This window comes from Oncorhynchus keta, chromosome 10, assembly GCF_023373465.1.
Source record: "Oncorhynchus keta strain PuntledgeMale-10-30-2019 chromosome 10, Oket_V2, whole genome shotgun sequence".
NCBI lineage: Eukaryota > Metazoa > Chordata > Actinopteri > Salmoniformes > Salmonidae > Oncorhynchus > Oncorhynchus keta.
In genome coordinates, this window is record NC_068430.1 from 50,672,072 (window position 1) to 50,694,558 (window position 22,487).

A 22,487-nucleotide genomic window follows, 5' to 3' on the forward strand; every position below is an offset into this window, starting at 1 on the left:
CCACTTTTAATATTCAAATCAAGCAATAAGGAAAAAGCCACACCCCTGACCCACAGTGGGGGAATTTCCACCCACAGGTGCATGGCCTTCTGATTTTGTACTCTACCTACATGATGTCTGTATGTGCAAATATGGATAATTGTTCTGGTACTGTGTATAAGCGTGGAAATACAGTCACATGAAGCAGTATGGGACAAAAAACGAACTTGAATCATAGACACCATACGACATCTGTGTGTCGAATGCAGTGGAGGCTGCTGAGGGAAGGATGGCTCATAGTAATGGCTGGAATGGAGTCAATGAAATGGTATCAACCACATGGTGTTAGCTAGCATGAGCTATTTTCTATGGTAACATTACAAAAGAGGGCATACTGTATGCAGACAGGAGGAGGGCGTATGCAGCTGGGAGAGTCAAGGATGTTGACGCGAGAGTTCACGGAGCAGCCTGTTGATTACAAACAAAACAGCGAAAGCAACTTTGTTGCATTTTGTAACTCAGGATTACACCTTCGGTCGTCGTGGAAAAGAGGCATCATTAAAAACATTTGTAAACAACTGGTTGCAGTTCAGAGCCAACCTGGAAACTAATGAGATCCTGAGGGAAATCGACGAGAAATCAACAGCTTTATACTATGGAGGAACAACATACTCCATTGTGGAAAGACCCGGCTACCTCACAAAAGAACTCTTAACCCGACAAAAAAAAGAAAGACAGACTCATCTACAGACACGGACAATTTACTTAGCATTGAAGTAGAGGCTAGTACTCGCTGGAATCCATGCAACACTTGAAAAGTTGTGTGAGATGGTAGCAGGGCTGAGGGGGAGTTTGGAGTTTAGCCAGAGTGAAATTATCTCGCTCCATGGAGAGAGCAAGGCACTCACAACCAAGGTAAAAACCCTCAATTCCAACATGGATTGTCTACTCAGGGAAAACAGGGCGATAAAGGAGTCTACTAGATATACAAAGCTGTAGCAAACGTGAAAATCTAATATTTTCTGGGATTCCTGAGGACACATCCAATAACCCAGAGGGGGCGATCAGATAATTCATGCATTCCGCCTTGAAACCTCCTCTAGAGACTGTAAACAAGGTGACTTTCCACACTGTACACAGACTTGGAGCTCGGAGCAAAAAGACCAAGGGTCCCAGACCTATCATCGCAAAATTTGAACACTACCATAAAAGGGAGTTGATCAAAAGCAGAGAAAGGGAGCTAAAAGGGACCAAATTCTGTCTCAATGACCAATTTCCACGAGAGACAAACAAACTTCACAAGAGGCTGTATCCTGTACAGAGGCAACAGAGGGAGAGCGGTAAGCGTACCTTTCTCATTGTGGACAAACAATTTATTGACTCAGCAAAAAAATAAGTGTCCCTTTTACAGGACCCTGTCTTTCAAAGATAATTCGTAAAAATACAAATAACGTCACAGATCTTCATTGTAAAGGGTTTAAACACTGTTTCCCTGGCTTGTTCAATGAACCATAAATAATTAATGAACATGCACCTGTGGAACGGTCGTTAAGACACTAACAGCTTACAGACAGGTAGGCAATTAAGGTCACAGTTATGAAAACTTAGGACACTAAAGAGGCCTTTGTACTGATTCTGAAAAACACCAAAAGAAAGATGCCCCGGATCCCTGCTCATGTGCGTAAACCTTCCTTAGGCATGCTGCAAGGAGGCATGAGGACTGCAGATGTGGCCAGGGCAATAAATTGCAATGTCCGTACTGTGACACGCCCAAGACAGTGCTACAGGGAGAGCCCAGTGTAACAACACCTGCACAGGATCGGTACATCCAAACATCACACCTGCGGGACAGGTACAGAATGGCAACAACAACTGCCCGACTTACACCAGGAAGGTGACTAAGGTCAGAACGTGACATGGCTGAACTAAATTCTACGGGAATGTCAGTTAACGGGGGAAAAAGTATGGGAACTGTAAAAATATCAGAAACACTATGATGTTGATTTGAACACACACACACACACTCAATTACATGCTCGCTTACACATACAGACTTACACATACACAATTGATCTTTCTCTCTTCTCTCCCTCTTTCCCCTCTATTGTCGAGAACCTTTCTATAATTTAATGTTTTTTTTTGTCTAACTTTTCTGTCTTTGTCTACATGTTTATCTATGTTTACAATAAGCAAGGGGAAGAGCTGAATCCCCCCAAAAACATTTCCACTGCATTTCCGCCCTGCCACAAAAAGGACCAGCTGACATCATGTCAGTGATTCTCTCGTTAACACAGGTGTGAGTGTTGACGAGGACAAGGCTGGAGATCACTCTGTCATGCTGATTGTTCGAATAACAGACTGGAAGCTTCAAAATGAGGGTGGTGCTTGGAATCATTGTTCTTCCTCTGTCAACCATGGTTACATGCAAGGAAACACGTGCCGTCATCATTGCTTTGCACAAAAAGGGCTTCACAGGCAAGGATATTGCTGCCAGTAAGATTGCACCTAAATCAACCATTTATCGGATCATCAAGAACTTCAAGGAGAGTGGTTCAATTGTTATGAAGAAGGCTTCAGGGTACCCAAGAAAGTCCAGCAAGCCCCAGGACCGTCTCCTAAAGTTTATTCGACTGCGGGATCGGGGCACCACCAGCTTGCTCAGAAATGGCAGCAGGCAGGTGTGAGTGCATCTGCACGCACATTGAGGTGAAGATTTTTGGAGGATGGCATGGTGTCAAGAAGGGCAGTCTTTACGTGGCTAAAAGAAAAGGAATATAACATATACCGTTTACAGGAAACCCACTCTACATCCTTAGATGAAGCTGCGTGGAAAAGGGAATGGAGTGGTGAAATAATTTTCAAAGGAATTCAAAAGGTGTGATGATATTGATCAACATTTCGATCTGAATATGCAAATAGTCAAGAATGTTTTGCAAGGAAGGTGGATCTTTTGAATATGATAGTGGACGAAAAAGAGATCTATATGGTCCAAATCAGAACTTATTCAAGAACGATCTAATGTAATCTATTACAAAATAAAACAAACTGGATGGAATATGGAGGAAAATAATGCCTGGATGAGGGCAAGGTTTTTCGCAGTCTGGCGAAGTACACTTCCAAGCAAGGGCATTGGGATGGAGATGCAATATGGCAGTCGTGCTAACATATCTTATCAGCCACCTGGTGGAAGGGACTTTGTGGAACTGAGGCTCTTTCCCCTGTTGCTTCCATCATCCTCCAAATCCCATCAACATCAGTCGCCTCAGAGCACAACTGGCCCTTGTTTGGGAACACACACACCAACGCACACAACAGGCTGACCAATAGAAGGATTGAAAAATTGGTGGCCGTCCGGGCAAATATGAGACTTTTGAGCCTGACAACGAGCCATCCTCAACATGGTTGTAAATTGACAGTGAAGATGAGGCCTCGGTCTGATGTTCAAGAGATGGACATTGAGGAGGTCCAGGGAGAAGTCATGGAAGCCTGAGAGGAAGACAACCAAAGCTTTAGTTTCTAGATGATCATTTTACAGATGTATGTTTGAAAACATTTTTGGGAGATGCGATGGATCATTTGGAATCATTCAATATTCCCTTTCTTTGGTTGTTCAATGAAATCATCCCATGTGAAAAGTCAACTCATCTAATTAAAGTTCATTTCGTAACTAAATAATTAAAAAAAATTCCTATTGGAAGGATTTAATCATTTGAAATTATGTCTACTTATGATAAGGTCAAAGGTTTATGTTTCTGTCTCCATATGATATGGTAAACATATCCAATGCAAAAAACATCTACATTTTAAATGGTATTAATATTAATTTGCATATATTTCCGGGCGGCAGGGTAGCCTAGTGGTTAGAGCGTTGGACTAGTAACCGAAGGTTGCAAGTTCGAATCCCGAGCTGACAAGGTACAAATCTGTTGTTCTGCCCCTGAACAGGCAGTTAACCCACTGTTCCTAGGCCGTCATTGAAAATAAGAATTTGTTCTTAACTGACTTGCCTAGTAAAATAAAGGTAAAATATAATAATTTCCATATATTTCCGTTAATACCCACGGAAAGTTTCCACCTCTGTATATTCCCCAAAATGTGCAACCCTAACCAAGACAGTTGTGAAGAGGGCACGACAAATCCTATTCCCCCTCAGGAGACTGAAAAGATTTGGCATGGGTCCTCAGATCCTCAAAAACTTCTACAGCTGCACCATGTGAGCATCCTGACTGGTATGGCAACTGCTCGGCTTCCGACCGCAAGGCACTACAGAGGATAATGCATATGGCCCAGTACATCACTGGGGCCAAGCTTCCTGCCATCCAGGACCTCTATACCAGGCGGTGTCAGAGGAAGGCTCTAAAAATTGTTCAAGACTCCAGCCACCCTAGTCATAGACTGTACTCTCTGCTACTGGATGGCAAACAGTACCGGAGTGCCAAGTCTAGGTCCAAAAGGCTTCTTAACAGCTTCTACCACCAAGCCATAAGACTCCTGAACATCTAATTAAATGGCTAGCCAGACTATTTGCAAAGCCCGGGAGGCAGGGATTTCTCCTATAGAGCTCCATTTTTTGGAATGATCTGCCTATCCATATGACAGACTCGACATTTAAGTCTTTATTGAAGACTCATCTCTTCAGTATGTCCTATGATTGAGTGTAGTCTGGCCCAGGGGTGTGAAGGTGAACGGAAAGGAACTGGAGCGACGAACCACCCTTGCTGTCTCTGCCTGGCCAGTTCCCCTTTCTCTACTGGGATTTCTCTGCCTCTAACTCTATTATGGAGGCTGAGTCACTGGCTTACTGGTGCTCTTCCATGCCATCCCTAGGAGGGGTGCGTCACTTGAGTGGGTTGAGTCTCTGACGTGGTCTTCCTGTCCGGGTTGGCGCCCCCCTCGGGTTCTTGACATGTGGGGAGATCTTTGTGGGCTATAACCACCAACTTACTACCCTGAGACAAGGCCTCTAGTGGTGTGAGGGCTGTGCTTTGGCAAAGTGGGTGGGGTTATATCCGGCCTGATTGGCCTCCTCCGGGGATATAGTCGGACGGACCCCTCCTGTCTCAGCCTCCAGTAATTATGCAATAGTTTGTGTCGGGGGGCTAGGGTCAGTCTGTTATATCTGGAGTATTTATCCTGTCTTATCCGGTGTCCTGTGTGAACTTAAGTATGCTCCCTCTAATTCTCCCTCTCTTTCTTTTTCTCTTCTCTCAGAGGACTTGAGCCCTAGGACCATGCCTTAGGACTACCTGTCCCGATGACTCCTTGCTGTCCCCAGTAAACCTTGTTGTACTGTTGCTCCAGTTTCAACTGTTCTGCCTGCGGCTATGGAACCCTGACCTGCTCACCGGACGTGCTACCTTGTCCCGGACCTGCTGTTTACGACTCTCTTTACTTCACCTGCTGTCTCTAACTCTGAATGATCGGCTATGAAAAGCCAAATGACATTTACTCCTGAGCTGCTGACCTGTTGCAACCTCTGCATCCACTGTGATTATTATCATTTGACCCTGCTGGTCATCTATGATCTTTTGAACATCTTACTGTTATAATCTCCACCCGGCACAGCCAAAAGAGGACTGGCCACCCTTCAGAGCCTGGTTCCTCTCTCAGTTTCTTCCTAGGTTCCTGCCTTTCTAGGGAGTTTTTCCTAGCCATGTGCTTCTATATCTGCATTGCTTGCTGTATGGGGTTTAGGCTGGGTTTCTGTATAGCACTTTGTGACATCGGCTGAAGTAAAAAGGGCTTTATAAATTAATTTGATTGATTGTGAGGAGGAGCTGGGTTAAAAATACAGAGATCTGATGACCACGCTGGACTACCTGCCAGCTGCTGCACATCTTTTTACGAGTCACTACAATGTGAAGCTTCCCTGGAGGAATAGGCAAGTGCAGGTTATGTGCATTATTTTCTACAGTGACAGTGTGTTTAGCCAACCTTCATGTAACATTATATCTCCATAGCAGAGGTCCATATTCATTACAAATATGTTGGATTCATTTAATAGCATCAATGTGAATTTTGTTACCTCTTACTCTGAATTGCGTAATGTCTGCCGTCACACTCCTTTCTGTTTGTTTTGAGCTGGGTATATATTATTTGTATTGCCTGGCAGGTTGTCCTGTTATAAGAGGACAGCCAGCGTTCGCCTCCCCCTGCTGTCTCTGGTGGATTGAGACGCAGCCCATGCTTAAACTGACTTGGGATTTTTTAAATATCTTACTTAGATTGACGCACAGGTGCATCAATCAGACTTGCTTTAAAATGAATAATAATAACAATGTTAGCTCCCAGCATATTCATGCAGTGTAGTAAAGACATGATTTGTCACTATGTTCATTGTTGTTTAACTAGCTAACATTAGCTGGCTGGCTCGTTAGCTAACGTTACATGACGTGTGATTTTACATGTTGTTTACCTAGCTAGGCTAATTGTTTACCTAGCTAGCTAGCTACATGTCTTAAGCAAAGTGTACTGTTAGCTAGCTAACTAATGTTAGCTGGCTGGCTCCCTAGCTGACGTTGTTATTCGTATCCCACAGCTGTTTGCTTGTTGTTTAACTAGCTAATGTTAGCTGGCTGGCTCGTTAGCTAACATTACATGGCGTATGTGATTTTACTTTTTTTTTTACCTAGTTAGGTTCATTGTTTACCTAGCTCGCTACATGTCTTAAGCTAAAGTGTACATCACGTGTTGAATATGGCCGGTGTCAGTAAACATCTGCAAAGAAGTGTAATGAAATTGTTGCCAGCAGGGCTGGTTCGGCTGTTTTCATGAATGAACATACAGCGGGTAAACAAATCATCGGCCAGAGCATCAAGTGTGGACTCTGACCACTCCGAGGGCGAAACAAGATGGGTGGGGCTGAAGATTAAGAGGGTGTGAACGATGCTGAATAGGTGTAGACAAAGAGGAGCTCTTCAATAGATACCAAAACATTCAAGGCCATTTTCTCAAAAGTGAGTTTACAAGTTTATCAACTTTCAAAGCAGAATTACTCTCCCATGGTTCCTCAGTATGAGCAACCAGTATGATATACAATTTTGTAGCTCTGAGTCTCTACTTTTATCCAATGGGAAAAAAACACAATTTCAAATAAATACATTTGATTGTTTGTTATATTTGACATATGATAAGGCCACACAGAGGGCCAGCGATAAGACACTGTGATAATCTGAAGTACCCAATTGTATAAAATGTAATCTTATAAAATTCCCCCCAAAACGTGAAAGTTACTAAACTCTGGTAGTTTCCAAAAATATTCCCTTCCTTTGCAACACTAGGTATGAGGAACTGATAGGAAATATTTGTCTCTGACCTGACAGATGTCAGGTGCAATAAAAGCTCCAGGAGCAACATAAGCCAAAGAACTAGAGAACCCAAGGAACTAGAGAAGCCAAAGGAGCTAAAGAGGATAATAGAGTGGCCACCCAACACCAACTTGGGCTGGCCGGTATTTGGACCAGTCAGGAGGAAAATCACATCCTTGAAGAAAATTGAGCTGTTCGGCGACACATGGTGTTTCTCAGCGGGAAATAACAACCTCATAGCTCTACATGATAACATGGTTAGATAAATTGTCAGCTTCATGAATAATGATGTAGAAGCCTATCAGAGGTGCGGGTCTTATGGTTGTTACTCAAACTTTTGGATGACATAGAGAGGCGGATCAGTTTTGTGAAAGAAGTTACCGAAGAGATCAGATGGGAGGCTTTAGTGACCTCCAGACTTGCAGCCAGAGGACTACGTTAGGAGCTTCAGTCCATCTGATGAGCTCAAGACAAGGCTGCAGATTCCCCTGGACCATGAAGGTTCGATCATCAGATGAAGGTTGTCAAAAAGCCCAGGCCAAAGAGGTGGGTGATTACATATCTTCTCGACAGCAGTGGCAAGACCAATGGCTAATTCATGTCTGATCAATTGCCATCAATTCTTATTTGGCCTACTTCCATAGCCATTTCTGCTCTCTCTTCTCTCCATTTCCTCTCCATTTTCTACCTCTTCTCCATTTACTGTCCCTTTTCTCCCTCTTCTCTCCATTTCTTCTCTACTTTTCTCAAATAAATTACTTTTCTTTTACCCTGTCCATCTTTCATACTTTGTCAAAACATAAATTTTATTCTGCTTTACTCTGCACTTTACTCTGCACTTTACTCTGCACTTTAGGTGCTTTATTTTGCACTTTAGGTGTAGCCTAAATGAAACATCACACTGGTCCTCGAGGGTTGTAATTAGGCATATCTGGTTCAATATAAGCCTACCTTCGTACTCAAAACAGGACAGTGTTTGGTAGGGGGTTGTGGCCCCTAAGCACTGGTCTGAGGCCAGTTTGATGTTTTCATAAACAGCAACCAAGCAGACAATTTAGGGTTTAAAATCAGTCTTTGATTCCTGGTTTGGCATAACTGTTCTCAGTCCCTGAGCTTAATAGACAACTCACTTTTAAGTGTATTCATGCTAATTACATAGTGGTTAATAAACACAGGCACACGCACACACCCATGAATACATGCATGCACACACGCACATACACACACACCCCACTTTAAGGTTTCGAGGTCATCTCTTCTACCTCTCTCTGAAATGCATAGTTTCTAATCAAAATATTGGACAAAAGGGTGCAGAGTAGGTCAGTGGTGGTATATGTCAGTGGAGGGCATGTCGGTTATTGACATAGCTGCCATCTTGCCTCTGCTGTTCCGTGAGCCGGAATCGACTGTGGATTCCTACTTTGCTCAGAAGCATGAGCCCTAAAGAATCTGCCACTAGAGACAAAGAGTAAGAGAGAGAGAAAATGCAGGGGGTATTTTACCTACATTGCTGTCATTTGGATACATATCCATATCGAGTGACTTTACATATCTGCTCTCACATGTTATTTTACTTGACCTCTGCGAACAGGAGGGGATGCTTCCCAGAGCTGCAAATGGGATCCTGACATGCAAAAGTCAGAGCGGATCACCACCGGGTGTTGTTTTTGTGTGTGTTTAGGGCTTTATCTGGGGAGCTATGCTTGTAACTCAAATCTTAGCTCAAATCTCCCTTTGACATCGTTGGAATATTTATGTGAAAATGTGACTTGTCACATTCCTCGTCAGGGTCATCACTGTGCGGCCTCCTGGTGTTAATGGCAGAGATTAAAGAGGCGGGCAAAGGAGAGGTGAGAGCTGATCCCAGAGCAGACTAGAACTGCTGGCTGGGAGCAACAGCGGCAACAACATGGCCGCTGGGCAGCCCTTTGGTAGGAGACCATAGAGTTAGATAGAGAGCCCACTGGCAAAGACATAGGAGCCCACTGACCATCTACATCTGACATCTGAGCTACATCTGACCTACAATTTAATCAACTTTATTGACACCCAAGGGTGAATATTGAGTTTGTCACACACAGGGTTGTGGCTAGAAGGGATGCAGCTTATGTCAAAAGTGATATCAAACTCCTGCAAGTGTTTCAAACATGTCGGCCTAAGTTTGGGCTTGCGAAAGTGTTTGGATTTTGATTGCAGTAATTGTAATATTTTTCACAAAATGTAAACAAAATATTGTAATATTTTTCTGTGATGTTTATTTATTTTATTTTGCAACTGCAACCTGGCCAAGATAAAGTAAAGCAGTGTGACACAGACAACAACATAGAGTTACACATGGAGTAAACGATAAACAAGCCAATAACACAATAAACAAATCAATGACACAGTAGAAAAAAGAAAGTCCATATACAGTGTGTGCAAAAGGCATGAGGAGGTAGGCAATAAATATGCCATAGGAATAGTTACAATTTAGCAGATTAACACTGGAGTGATAAATGAGCAGATGATGATGTGCAAGTAGAGATACTGGCATGCAAAAGAGCAGAAAAGTAAATCAAATAAAAACAGTACGGGGATGAGGTAGGTAGATTGGGTGGGCTATTTACAGATGGACTATGTGCAGCTGCAGTGATCAGTTAGCTGCTCAGCTAGTTGATGTTTAAAGTTGGTGAGGGAAATAAAAGTCTCCAACTTTTATTTAGAGAACTGGAAGGAAAGGCGGCCAAATGAGGTGTTGGGTTTGGGGATGATCAGTGAGATATACCTGCTGGAACGTGTGCTATGGGTGGGTGTTGTGAACTGAGATAAGGTGGAGCTTTACCTAGCATAGACTTATAGATGACCTGGAGCCAGTGGGTCTGGTGACGAATATGTAGCGAGGGCCAGCCGACTAGAGCATACAGGTCGCAGTGGTGGGTGGTATAAGGTGATTTGGTAACAAAGCGGATGGCACTGTGATAGACTGCATCCAGTTTGCTGAGTAGAGTGTTGGAAGCTATTTTGTAGATGACATCGCCGAAGTCGAGGATCGGTAGGATAGTCAGTATTATTACGAGGGTATGTTTGGCGGCGTGAGTGAAGGAGGCTTTGTTGCGAAATAGGAATCCGATTCTAGCTTTAATTTTGGATTGGAGATGTTTAATATGAGTCTGGAAGGAGAGTTTACAGTCTAGCCAGACACCTAGTTATTTGTAGTTGTCCACATATTCTAAGTCAGAACCGTCCAGAGTAGTGATGCTAGTCGGGCGGGCGGGTGCGGGCAGCGAACGGTTGAAAAGCATGCATTTATTTTTACTGGTGTTTAAGAGCAGTTGGAGGCCACGGAAGGAGCGTTGTATGGCACTGAAGCTTGTTTGGAGGTTACTGGAATTGTGCAATCCCCCGAGCAATTCCCTGATTGCTCAGTTTGGCTGGGCGGCCAGCTCTAGGAAGTGTCTTGGTGGTTCCAAACTTCTTCCATTTTAGAATGATGGAGGCCACTGTGTTCATGGGGACAGTCAATGCAGCAGACATTTTTTGGTACCCTTCCCTAGATCTGTGCCTCGACACAATCCTGCCTCAGAGCTCTACGGACAATTCCTTCCACCTCATGGCCTGGTTTTTGCCCTGACATGCACTGTCAACTGTGGCACCTTATATAGACAGGTGTGTGCCTTTCCAAATAATATTCATTCAATTGAATTTACCACAGGTGGGCCACAATCAAGTTGTAGAAACATCTCCTGGATGATCAATGGGAAACAGAATGCACCTGAGCTCAATTTTGAGTCTTATAGCAAGGGGTCTGAAAACTTACTGTATCTAAATTATGTATTTCTGTTTTTAATATTTAATACATTTGCAAACATTTCTTAAAGCCTATTTTTGCTTTGTCATTATGGAGTATTGTGTGTAGATTCATGAGGATTTTTTTTTATTTAATCCATGTTAGAATAAGGTTGTAATGTAACAAAATGTGGAAAAAGGGATGGTCTGAATACTTTCCAAATACACTGTATAGCATTTGCGAAGTCATCAACAGCTGTTGTTTTGTCCTCTCTTTTCCTCTCTCACACCTCCTTGCTCCTCTCTCCTCCATACTCCTCTTCTTTTCTCCCTATTCCTCCTGTCTCCTCCCTTCTTCTCTTTTCCTCCCGTCTGCTCCTCTCTCACCTTCCCTCCCTTCACTACTCCTCTTTCTTCCTCTCTTCTCCTTTCTCTCCTCAATCATACTTCCATACTCCTCCTCTCTCTCACAACTAACATTAAAAACTGATGTTAATTGATATTCTTACCTCGCAACAAGTTGACAGATATCAATATGAAAGGAAAAGTTGGTGGCAGACTTTGCTTCTTTCTTCAATAAGTGTGACGTTGCGTGCGTCAATGATGTCAGACAATGGTATGCAAGTGCTTTGAAACCTTAGAAAGTTAAGATCACATGACTATTTTGTTTTTTTGTACAATACATTTTTATACAATGTAACATTTCTGTTATGTCTAAATGTTACCCACCCATATAAGTCAGATATTATGCTACTATATGTATTGTTTAGAAGTTCCAGGTAGAACATACAGTTGAAGTCTGAAGTTTACATAAACTTAGGTTGGAGTCATTAAAACTCGTTTTTCAACCACTCCACAAACTATAGTTTTGGCAAGTCAGGTTAAGACATTTAATTTGTGCAAGACACAAGTAATTGTCACACCCTGACCATAGTTTGCTTTGTATGTTCTATGTTTTGTTTGGTCAGGGTGTGATCTGAGTGGGCATTCTATGTTGGATGTCTTGTTTGTCTGTTTCTGTGTTTGGGCCTGATATGGTTCTCAATCAGAGGCAGGTGTCAGTCATTGTCTCTGATTGCGAACCATATTTGGGTAGCCTGTTTTGTGTTGGGTTTTGTGGGTGATTGTTCCTGTCTTTGTGTTTGTTACACAAGATTGGGCTGTTTTTGGTTTTTCACGGTTCTTGTTTTTGTATATTGTTCTAGTTTCATCTTTATTAAAGATGTATCTAAATAACCACGCTGCGTTTTGGTCCGCCTCTCCTTCAACAGAAGAATCCCGTGGCAGTCATTTTTCCAACAATTGTTCACAGACAGATTATTTCACTTATAATTCACTGAATCACAATCCCAGTGGGTCAGAAGTTAGCATACACAAAGTTGACTTTCCCTTTAAACAGCTTGGAAAATTCCCGAAAATTATGTCATGGCTTTAAAAGCTTCTAATAGGCTAACTGACATCATTTGAGTCAATTGGAGGTGTACCCGTGGATGTATTTCAAGGTCTACCTTCAAACTCAGTGCCTCTTTGCTTGACATCATCAGAAAATCCAAAGAAATCAGCCAAGACCTCAGAAAAGAAATTGTAGACCTCCACAAGTCTGGTTCATCCTTGGGAGCAATTTCCAAATGCCCGAAGGTACCACGGTCATCTGTATAAACAATAGTACATTTGTATAAACACCATGGGACCATGCAGCCGTCATACCGCTCAGGAAGGAGACGCGTTCTGTCTCCTAGAGATGAATGTACTTTGGTGCGAAAAGTGCAAATCAATCCCAGAACAACAGTAAAGGACCTTGTGCAGATGTTGGAGCAAACAGGTACAAAAGTATCTATATCCACAGCAAAACGAGTCCTATATCGACCTAACCTAAACGGCCGCTCAGCAAGGAGGAAGCCACAGCTCCAAAACCCCCATAAAAAGCCAGACTACGGTTTGCAACTGCACATGGGGACAAAGATCGTACTTTTTGGAGAAATGTCTTCTGGTCTGATGAAACAAAAGTATAACTGTTTGGCCATAATGACCATCATTATGTTTGGAGGAAAAAGAGGGAGGCTTGCAAGCCGAAAAACACCATCCCAACCGTGAAGCACAGGGGTGGCAGTATCATGTTGTGGGGGTGCTTTACTGCAGGAGGGACTGGTGCACTTCACAAAATAGATGGCATCATGAGAAAGGAAAATTATGTGGATATATTGAAGCAACATCTCAAGACATCAGTCAGGAAGTTAAAGCTTGGTCGCAAATGGGTCTTCCAAATGGACAATGATCCCAGGCATACTTCCAAAGTTGTGGCAAAATGGCTTAATTGAGGACAGCGAAGTCAAGGTATTGGAGGAGTGGCCATCACAAAGCCCTGACCTCAATCCTAGAGAACATTTGTGGGCAGAACTGAAAGAGCATGTGCGAGCAACGAGGCAAACCCCTTACTAAGTTACACCAGCTCTGTCAGGAGTAATGGGCCAAAATTCACCAATCTTTTTGTGGGAAGCTTGTGGAAGGCTACACGAAATGTTTGACCCAAGTTAAACAATTTACTAAATACTAATTGAGTGTATGTAAACTTCTGACCCACTGGGAAAGATATTAAAGCTGAAAGAAATTGTTTTCTCTACTATTATTCTGACATGTCACATTCTTATGATCCTAACTGACCTAAGACAGGGAATTTTTACTAGGATTAAATGTCATGAATTGTGAAAAAGTTTAAATGTATTTGGCTAAGGTGTATGTAAACTTCCAACTTCAACTGTATAAGAATCTTGTAAAATCGTTCTGCATCTTTCCCATATGGGCAGCTGCATCTCTTCTAGCCATAACCACACACACCAATTTTCAGTATTGTTTTTTTGTCTCCAAATGGGTATCTCTTGAGCATCTCAGTATTCTCGAGTGGTGTCTTCTCCTAGTCTCTTTTCCTTTATCTGGAATGTAAAAACTGGGAAGGTGATAGCAGTTTCCAGTAGGCATTAGCCAAATTGCTTTGACTTTCTTTTGTTTTCAGGTCATTGTAGGATAAAGAGAGATGAATAGGGGACGAATAAAACATTTTGGATTATGGATATGCCGTGTTTTACAAAGCAACACAAAGGTACCAGGATTCAAAGCAAGAGCAAGTTTCACAGAGAGAGATAAAAAAAACACCGCTTTGCCAAGTTTGTCTGCAAGTCCCAGACCCTTGCTTACCCAGCATTCTTATGACCACTGAAGCAAACCACCTCAGGGCCAATACTAGAGAGTGTGTTTTGTGTCCATTCAAAGCGCTTCCAATATTGCAGACACCCATGTAAAATTCTAATCATCATTGCCATCATTTTGCTCCGCTTGCAGCCCGTAATTTGGATTGAGATATTGCTGATGAAAGAAAAGGAGAAAACGGGAGTACAGAGTGCGGGCGGGAAAGATAAGTACGGATGGAGAGATAAGAGACAGAAGGATGAGGCAGGGGCAGGTGAGGCTGAAAGGCTTTGTGTTCAGGTAGGGCACAGCGGCAATTGAAAGGGTACAATCTCTCTAATTTCATACCTGCGGACAGGTGCTTGGCAAGACATAGCGTGTGTGTGTGTGTGTGTGTGTGTGTGTGTGTGTGTGTGTGTGTGTGTGTGTGTGTGTGTGTGTGTGTGTGTGTGTGTGTGTGTGTGTGTGTGTGTGTGTGTGTGTGTGTGTGTGTGTGTGTGTGTGTGTGTGTGTGTGTGTGTGTGAGAGGGAGGGATGGGTGGAGGAAGGGGAAGGACCTTCCGAGAGGATTTAGAGAAGGTCACAATATACCTCCTCTTTCCCTCGCTCTTTTCCCCCTCCACTGATCTGGAAACGATAGATTTTCATTCTTTCTGCTTTCACCCCTAAAGGGGGGAAGTGGTGTTAGATTACCAGGGCTAGGTATGTGGGTAGTCTGTTGTAAAATGAGGATACCGAATGTTTTTGTGATTTGAATGAAACAAAACCTCTTGTTGTTGCCAAGCCACCTGGATTATATGCTTAAATGTGTTTGTTTTACTCATGAGTTGTGGTTTGCTCTTTCGTTTTACGACATTCACATTGTGTTTTCTTTTTATCAAGATCTGAAAGTCACGCCAATGTGATGAATGTCTGTGGCACTTTGATGTGGACAAATACACTATTGGGGCTTAGGCAGTATCTGAACTGTTTGAAACATCTACCAATCATTTAAGAATGTTCTTCCACATCCAAGATGCAGATAAATTAATGGTGGTTGTTTTTAAGTTGATGATTATCTCCAAATGATCTATGCTCTTGTCTGCTGTGATTGTGTTTTTGTTTAACAGGCCTCATCCCAAGACTCTTAACTCACCCTCTGGTCTACTCAGCTCTAATCATTGCTCTAGTCACTGCATCCGTTATATATCTTCACCCTGTTCATGAAAACAATAGGCATCCTATTTCATGGCTTTATCACACTACAGTTAGGTAACCATCGCCATACTTTTCACTTTTTTATCACGTTCGACACTGTATATTTACGACCCGAGTCCCTTCATGATTTATCTACTGTACAGGAATAACAGCCGAGCTCTGTGAGGTGGAGACCCCAGACGTTATTTACTACAACGTTTTACCTCAGAGTCACCAAGCCATGATATGGGGCAGAAAGCATGCAGGAATGAAATTACATATAACATTTTGTGATCCTTCAATAGAATGGACTCCCCTTTTGGATAGGTTTATCACTTTCTCCATGGAGTTTCTCTCTTTGGAAACGACTTGAGGAATAATTGTAAAAACAGCACCGGGCGAGGAACAAGTGAAAAGAGGAGATGGCATGTTGGCTCCTGTGTTCATCTTGAAGTTGGGTTGTGAAAAAATGAGCTTTAATTACCTACTGTGATGCGGTTTGTGGAAGAATTTGGTTCTTCTAGGTGTTATATATTTTTTTTTACGAGGAAATGATCGACTGTATTCTATTTGCATAAAGAACCTGTTCATTTTCAGATGGTGTAAAAAAAAAAATCCTCTCATGAGGATAGGGGTTGATTACATGTTAACCATGGATATTCACACAAAGTGAGGAAAGTTGAAGAAATGCCAGAGGTTATTAATTTTCAATGGTAGGAGAGCGACTTGAGGTGAAGTGATCAATGTGACCATAGGTTATACCATTCTGGCTGGCGGACCACGGCAAAAAAGTTTAGGAAAGTTATGTTATTGAATGTCAGATCCTGAACAGGAAATTCACACAATCGTCAATTAATAACTTCTTAGATGTAAGGTTCCCTTTTTAGGGGACCTGCGTGGTCCTGGTACCGGTTCCGACCGACAGCTTCACTTATAAATTGATCTGTGGATACCGTAGATCGAAATGGCTTGCATTGAGTGACAGCCCTGGTTCCTCCCATCTATCTCTGAACACCCTGCAGTTTTGATATGTATTTGCCATATATTTTTCAACTGTGCTCTGATATTTCACAAAAGTTCTGAACCTTTCCATTCTCATAGATTCTACATATTGTAAATTAAAGAAACATTTTTGTTTTATGCACCTTGTATTTTTTGTTATTTTGAGTGTTTAGCTTTTGACAGAAAAATGCATTGAAAATATAGGGAGCGTTACTTTATTCATCTGAACGGCGATCAGCGTTTACCCACATATTTGTTTTACCACTACATCCCTGGATCCAGCTACATGCCACAATACATAATGAATGGAAAAGGTAAGCACCATGTAATGTCCAGATTTTATTTGGTGCTTATCCTTTCTATTCATTTTTGGCAAGGAACCTTGATCTTAACATTAGACGACTTTTGAGATCTGTATACATCTGTCCAACTTTGGTGTTGGAGTGAAGTGCCCTTTAATCCCCTGTGAAAAAGTGAATAACACACATGCATCTCAAGTTAGGATTTCACCCTGTACATCCATATGAGCTCACTATCCAAACAGCCTGTCTTCTCAGCTGACCATGGCTGCTTATGGTGGCGGTGTGTAATAGCCTATGTAGGAGTGGCTTCACTGTGAGAAAACCCCCAGCTGAACCAGTCAAGCGAGATCAAAAGGAAGGACAGCGGGCCCGGCTGGGGATAGACTGGGGGGAGAGAGGGGGATGGGGGTATTAATTGTCTGCCTTGTATAACACACAGGTGGTTGATCCCCGGGCTTAAGGACCTTCGTTTCCAGGGAGATATAGGACAGTCGGGTTCAGGTTAAGGGCAGGGCAGGTAGATAACAATATCAAAACAAAACAATGAAATACAACAATATGAATAAAAACAAACACAACTCTCACATATCACCTCCCTTAAACTTGATCGAAATTGTCAATGTAGACCAGCGAGTCTAACTTCAAGGTGGCTTGAAGGCTAGTCCATGAGCTGTGGGCATACAAACTAAAAGCATTTTCCCCAGCTCAGTGGAGAACCGCAGGTCTGAAAATGGTTGGATCTCAAATGAATACATGAGGTGAGGTAGCGGGGAAGTCTCTGAAGAACCGCTTTACAGTATATACAAAAAGTAGCCAATGTTGGGCCTTTCTGGTAGTCAGAGACTCCCAGCCAAACAGAGCTATACAACATGCAGTGATGTGTATGAACATTTTCCCCAGTGATAAAATGCAGTGCTGAGTGACAGACTGAATCTAACGGTTTTAAAACAAGTACTGAGAGAAACATCGCTTGAACAATCTTCCTCTTACTTTCAAAAGTGAGGCAGGATTTCTATAAATATAGTCAAAATGTTCTTAATTCTCGTCTGTGTCAGCTTTTCAATGTGTATTTTAAAATATTAAAATGGGTATTGGTGTGTTAGTGTTGCCTCGTGGATTTAAAATTGATATTTCCGACAACATAACTATACTGAACAAAAATATAAACGGAACATGCAACAATTTCAACAATTTTACTGAGTTACAGTTCATATGAGGAAATCAGTGAATTAAAATAAATGTATTAGGCCTTAATTTATGGATTTCATATTAACTGGGAATACAGAAATACATCTCTGGGTCACAGATACCTTAAAAAAAATGGACTCACAATTGGCCTCAGGTTCTCATCACGGTTTTCTGTGCATTCAAATTGCCATTGATAAAATGCAAATGTGTTCGTTGTCCGTAGCGTATGCTTGTCCATACAATAACCCCCCCACCACGTGGCACTCTGTTCACAACGTTTACATCGGTAAACCCTGACCCAAATGATGCCATACATGTGGTCTGCGGTTGTGAGGTCGGTTGGACGTACTGACAAATTCTCTAAAATGTCTTTGGAGGCGGCTTATGGTAGAGAAACTGACAATCAATTGTCTGGCAACAGCTATGGTGGACTTTCCTGCAGTCAGCATGCCAATTGAACACTCCCTTAAAAGTTAAGGCATCTGTGGCATTGTGTTTTATGACAAACTTTAAAATTTTAGCGTGGCCTTTTATTGTCCCTAGCTCAAGGTACACCGGTGTAATAATTAAGCTGTTTAATCAGCTTCTTGATATGCCACACCTGTCAGGTGGATGGATTAACTTGGTAATGGAGAAATGCTCACTAACGGAGATGTAAACAAATTTGTGCGCAAAATGTTTTTTTCAATGTACAGTACCAGTTACTATTTTTTACATTGTAGATTAATAGTGAAGACATCAAAACTAACCCAAAAAAGTGTTAAACAAATCAAAATGTATTTTATATTTGAGATTCTTCAAAGTAGTCACTTTTTGCCTTGATAACAGCTTTGCACACTCTTGGCATTCGCTCAACCAGCTTCACCTGGAATGCTTTTCCGACAGTTTTGAAGGAGTTCCCACTTACAGTTGAAGTCAAATTTACAAATTTACATACACTTAGGTTGGAATCATTAAAACTCATTTTTCATCCACTCCACAAATGTCTTCTTAACAAACTATGGTTTTGGCAAGTTGGTTAGGACATCTACTTTGTGCATGGCACAAGTAATTTGTCCAACAATTGTTTACAGAGAGGTTATTTCACTTGTAATTCACTGTATCACAATTCCAGTGGGTCAGAAGTTTACATACACTAAGTTGACTGTGCCTTTAAACAGCTTGGAAAATTCCCCAAAATTATGTCATGCTTTAGAAGCTTCTGTTAGGCTAATTGACATCCTTTGAGTCAATTGGAGGTATAGCTGGGGATGTATTTCACACTCAGTGCCTTTTTGCTTGACATCATGGGAAAATCCAAAGAAATCAGCTAAGAATTGTAGACCTCCACAAGTCTGGTTCATCCTTGGGAGCAATTTCCAAACGCCTGAAGGTACCATGTTCATCTGTACAAACAATAGTACGCACGAATAAACACCATGGGACCACACAGCCGTCATACCGCTCAGGAAGGAGGCGCGTTTTGTCTCCTAGAGATGAAGGTACTTTGGTGCAAAAGTGCAAATCAATCCCAGAACAACAGCAAAGGACCTTGTGAAGATGCTGGAGGAAACAGGTACAAAAGTATCTATATCCACAGTAAAACAAGTCCTATATTGTCATAACCTGAAAGGCCGCTCAGCAAGGAAGAAGCTACTGCTTCAAAACTGCCATAAAAAAGCCAGACTACGGTTTGCAACTGCACATGGGAACGAAGATCATACTTTTTGGAGAAATGTCCTTTGGTCTGATGAAACAAAAATAGGCCATAATGACCATCGTTATGTTTGGAGGAAAAAGGGGGAGGCTTGCAAGCCGAAGAACACCATCCCAACCGTGAAGCACAGGGGTGGCAGCATCATGTTGTGGGGGTGCTTTGCTGCAGGAGAGACTGGTGCACTTCACAAAAGAGATGTCATCATGAGGGAGGAAGATTATGTGGATATATTAAAGCAACATCTCAAGACATCAGTCAGGAAGTGTCAAGAATCCCGTTTCCTGAGTCTGTTTTTTGCCTGTTCTGTCCTGGAGTGTTTTTTCCGGCGTCCTGGAACGCACCCTGTCTGCCGGGCAATGTAGCCAGTTGGGAGTTCTGATTACCCGCACCTGTATCCCATCAGCTATCTGCACACCTGGTCCTGATCATCATCTCTCCTCTTCATAAGCCCGGACCTGACATCCATTCCCTGCCGGATCGTTAGCCATGAACAGTATGTTGTGCCATAGCATCAGCCTCAAGTTGGATAGAATTTGTTTTGTTGTTTTTTACGTATTGCTTGCCTTAAACTTACCTCTGTTTGTTCTGTCTTCAGTTACTCAGGTATTAGAGTGGCTATTCCGCTACAAACCTATTTACCCCATCAACTCACCACCGCTGCAATATATCTACCCATTCACATTCACTTGAAATAAATACTCACCTTCTTCCTACTCTCCTTGTCCTGGTCTGCTTCTGTGATTTTGAAAGAACAAGGAGACCTACAAATGGGTCTGACAATGACCCCAAGCAAACTTACAAAATTGTGGCAAATTGCTCAACAAAGTCAAGGTATTAATGGCTATCAAAAGCCCTGACGTCAACCCATCTTTTGAACTGGGAAGCTTGTGAGAAGGCTACCTGAAACCTGACATTTGACAGCTCTGTAAGTTAAACAAAATTCACCCATCTTATTGTCTTGTAGAATGCTACCAAATACTAATTGAGTGTATGTAAACTTCTGACCCACTGGGAATGTGATGAAAGAAATTTAAGCTGAAATAAATCATTCTCTCTACTATTATTCTGACATTTCACATTCTTAAAATAAAGTGGTGATCCTAACTGACCTAAGACAGGGATTTTTATACTAGGATTAATTAAATGTCAGGGATTGTGACAAACTGAGTTTAAATGTATTTGGCTAAGGTGTATGTAAACTTCCTACTTCAACTGTATGTGTTATTTCATAGTTTTTATATCTTCACTCTTATTATACAATGTAGAAAATAGTAAAACAAAGGAAAAACTTGAATGAGTAGGTGTGTCCAAACTTTTGATTGGCACTGTATATGAATTGAAAAAAATGTAAAGGTCACTCACTATCAAATCAAATTGTATTCATTATATACTTCATAAACTGCAGGTGTACCCAACAATGCAGAGAGAAATAAATAGATAAATAATAGAAAAACAAAACAAGTAATAATAAATACATAATGAGTAATGACAACTTGGCTATATACACCAGTACCAGTACCTAGTCGATGTGCAGAGGTACCAGGCAATTGATGTGGTCATGTGCCTTTCACTGAGGAGTGGCTTCCATCTTACCACTCTACCATAAAGGCCTTATTGGTGGAGTGCTGCAGAGATGATTGTTCTTCTGGAAGGTTCTCCCATCTCCACATAGGAACTCAAGAGCTCTGTCAGATTCACCATATGGTTCTTGGTCAACTCCCTAACCAAGGCCTATCTCTCCCAATTACTCAATTTGGCAAGGTGGTGGTTCCAAACTTCTTCCCTTTAAGAATGATGAAGGCCACTGTGTTCTTGGAGACCTTCAATGCTGCAGACATTTTTTGGCACCCTTCTCCAGATCTGTGCCTCAACACAATCCTGTCTCAGAGCTCTACGGAGATCCAATTCCTTCAAACTCATGGCATTTTCTGGAGGAGTGGACATGGGAGGAGATACTGGAAGGCAAGGGACTCTTGGCGCAGGCTGGAGAATATTGCCGTCCTAAGGAGGAAATGGAAGCAGCAAAAGCAGAACGGCGAAGATATGAGGAGCTGGCACGACGAAGCATGCACGAGAGGCAGCCCCCCACAAATTGTTTTGGGGAGGCACACGGGGAGATTGGCGGAGTCAGGTTATAGACCTGAGCCAACTCCCCGGGCTTACCGAGGGGAGAGTGTGACTAGTCAGGCCCCATGTTATGCGGCTCTGCACACTGTGTCTCCGGTGCATTTTCACAGCCCAGTGCGTCCTGTGCAAACGCCCCGCAGTTGCCGGGCTAGGGTAAGCATCCAGCCAGGACAGGTTGTGCCATCTCACCTCCAGACCTACAGTGCGTCTCCACGGCCCAGTAGATCCTGTGCCAGCTCCACGAACGAAGCCTCCAGATTGATGATCCATGGAACGAAGCCTCCAGTGATGATCCATGGCACGAAGCCTCCAGTGATGATCCAAGGCACGTAAGCCTCCAGTGATGAACCATGGCTCAGAGCCTGCAGTGAGGATCCATGGCACTAAGCCTCCAGCGACAGTCTCCAGTCCGGAGACTCCAGCGACGGTCCCCAGTCTGGAGCCTCCAGCGACGGTCCCCAGTCCGGAGCCTCCAGCGACGGTCCCCGGTCCGGGGCCTGCGACGAGGGTCCCCAGTCCGGGGCCTGCGGAGAGGGTCCCCAGTCCGGGGTCGGCGACGAGGGTCCCCGCACCAGAGGCAGCACCAAAGTGGGGTGAGCCAGAGGTGGAGTGGGGTCTGCATCCCGCATCAGAGCCGCCACCGAGGATAGATGCCCACCCGGACCCTCCCATATAGGTTCAGGTTTTACGGCCGGAGTCCGCACCTTTGGGGGGGATCATACTTAGGTAGCCTTTTTTCCCACCTCTGTTGTGGGATCTTGT

The 22,487-nt window shown here is 42.8% G+C and overlaps 1 long non-coding RNA gene across 1 annotated transcript; it reads left to right on the plus strand.

Annotated features, from left to right (window-relative positions):
• Window positions 1-433: 433 nt before the first annotated feature.
• Window positions 434-7,761, plus strand: LOC127932244 (uncharacterized). The gene is made up of 3 exons (XR_008144649.1): window positions 434-1,319; window positions 1,676-1,882; window positions 5,191-7,761. It is a non-coding gene; the product is annotated as an uncharacterized LOC127932244 (long non-coding RNA).
• The last annotated feature ends 14,726 nt before the right edge of the window (window positions 7,762-22,487 follow it).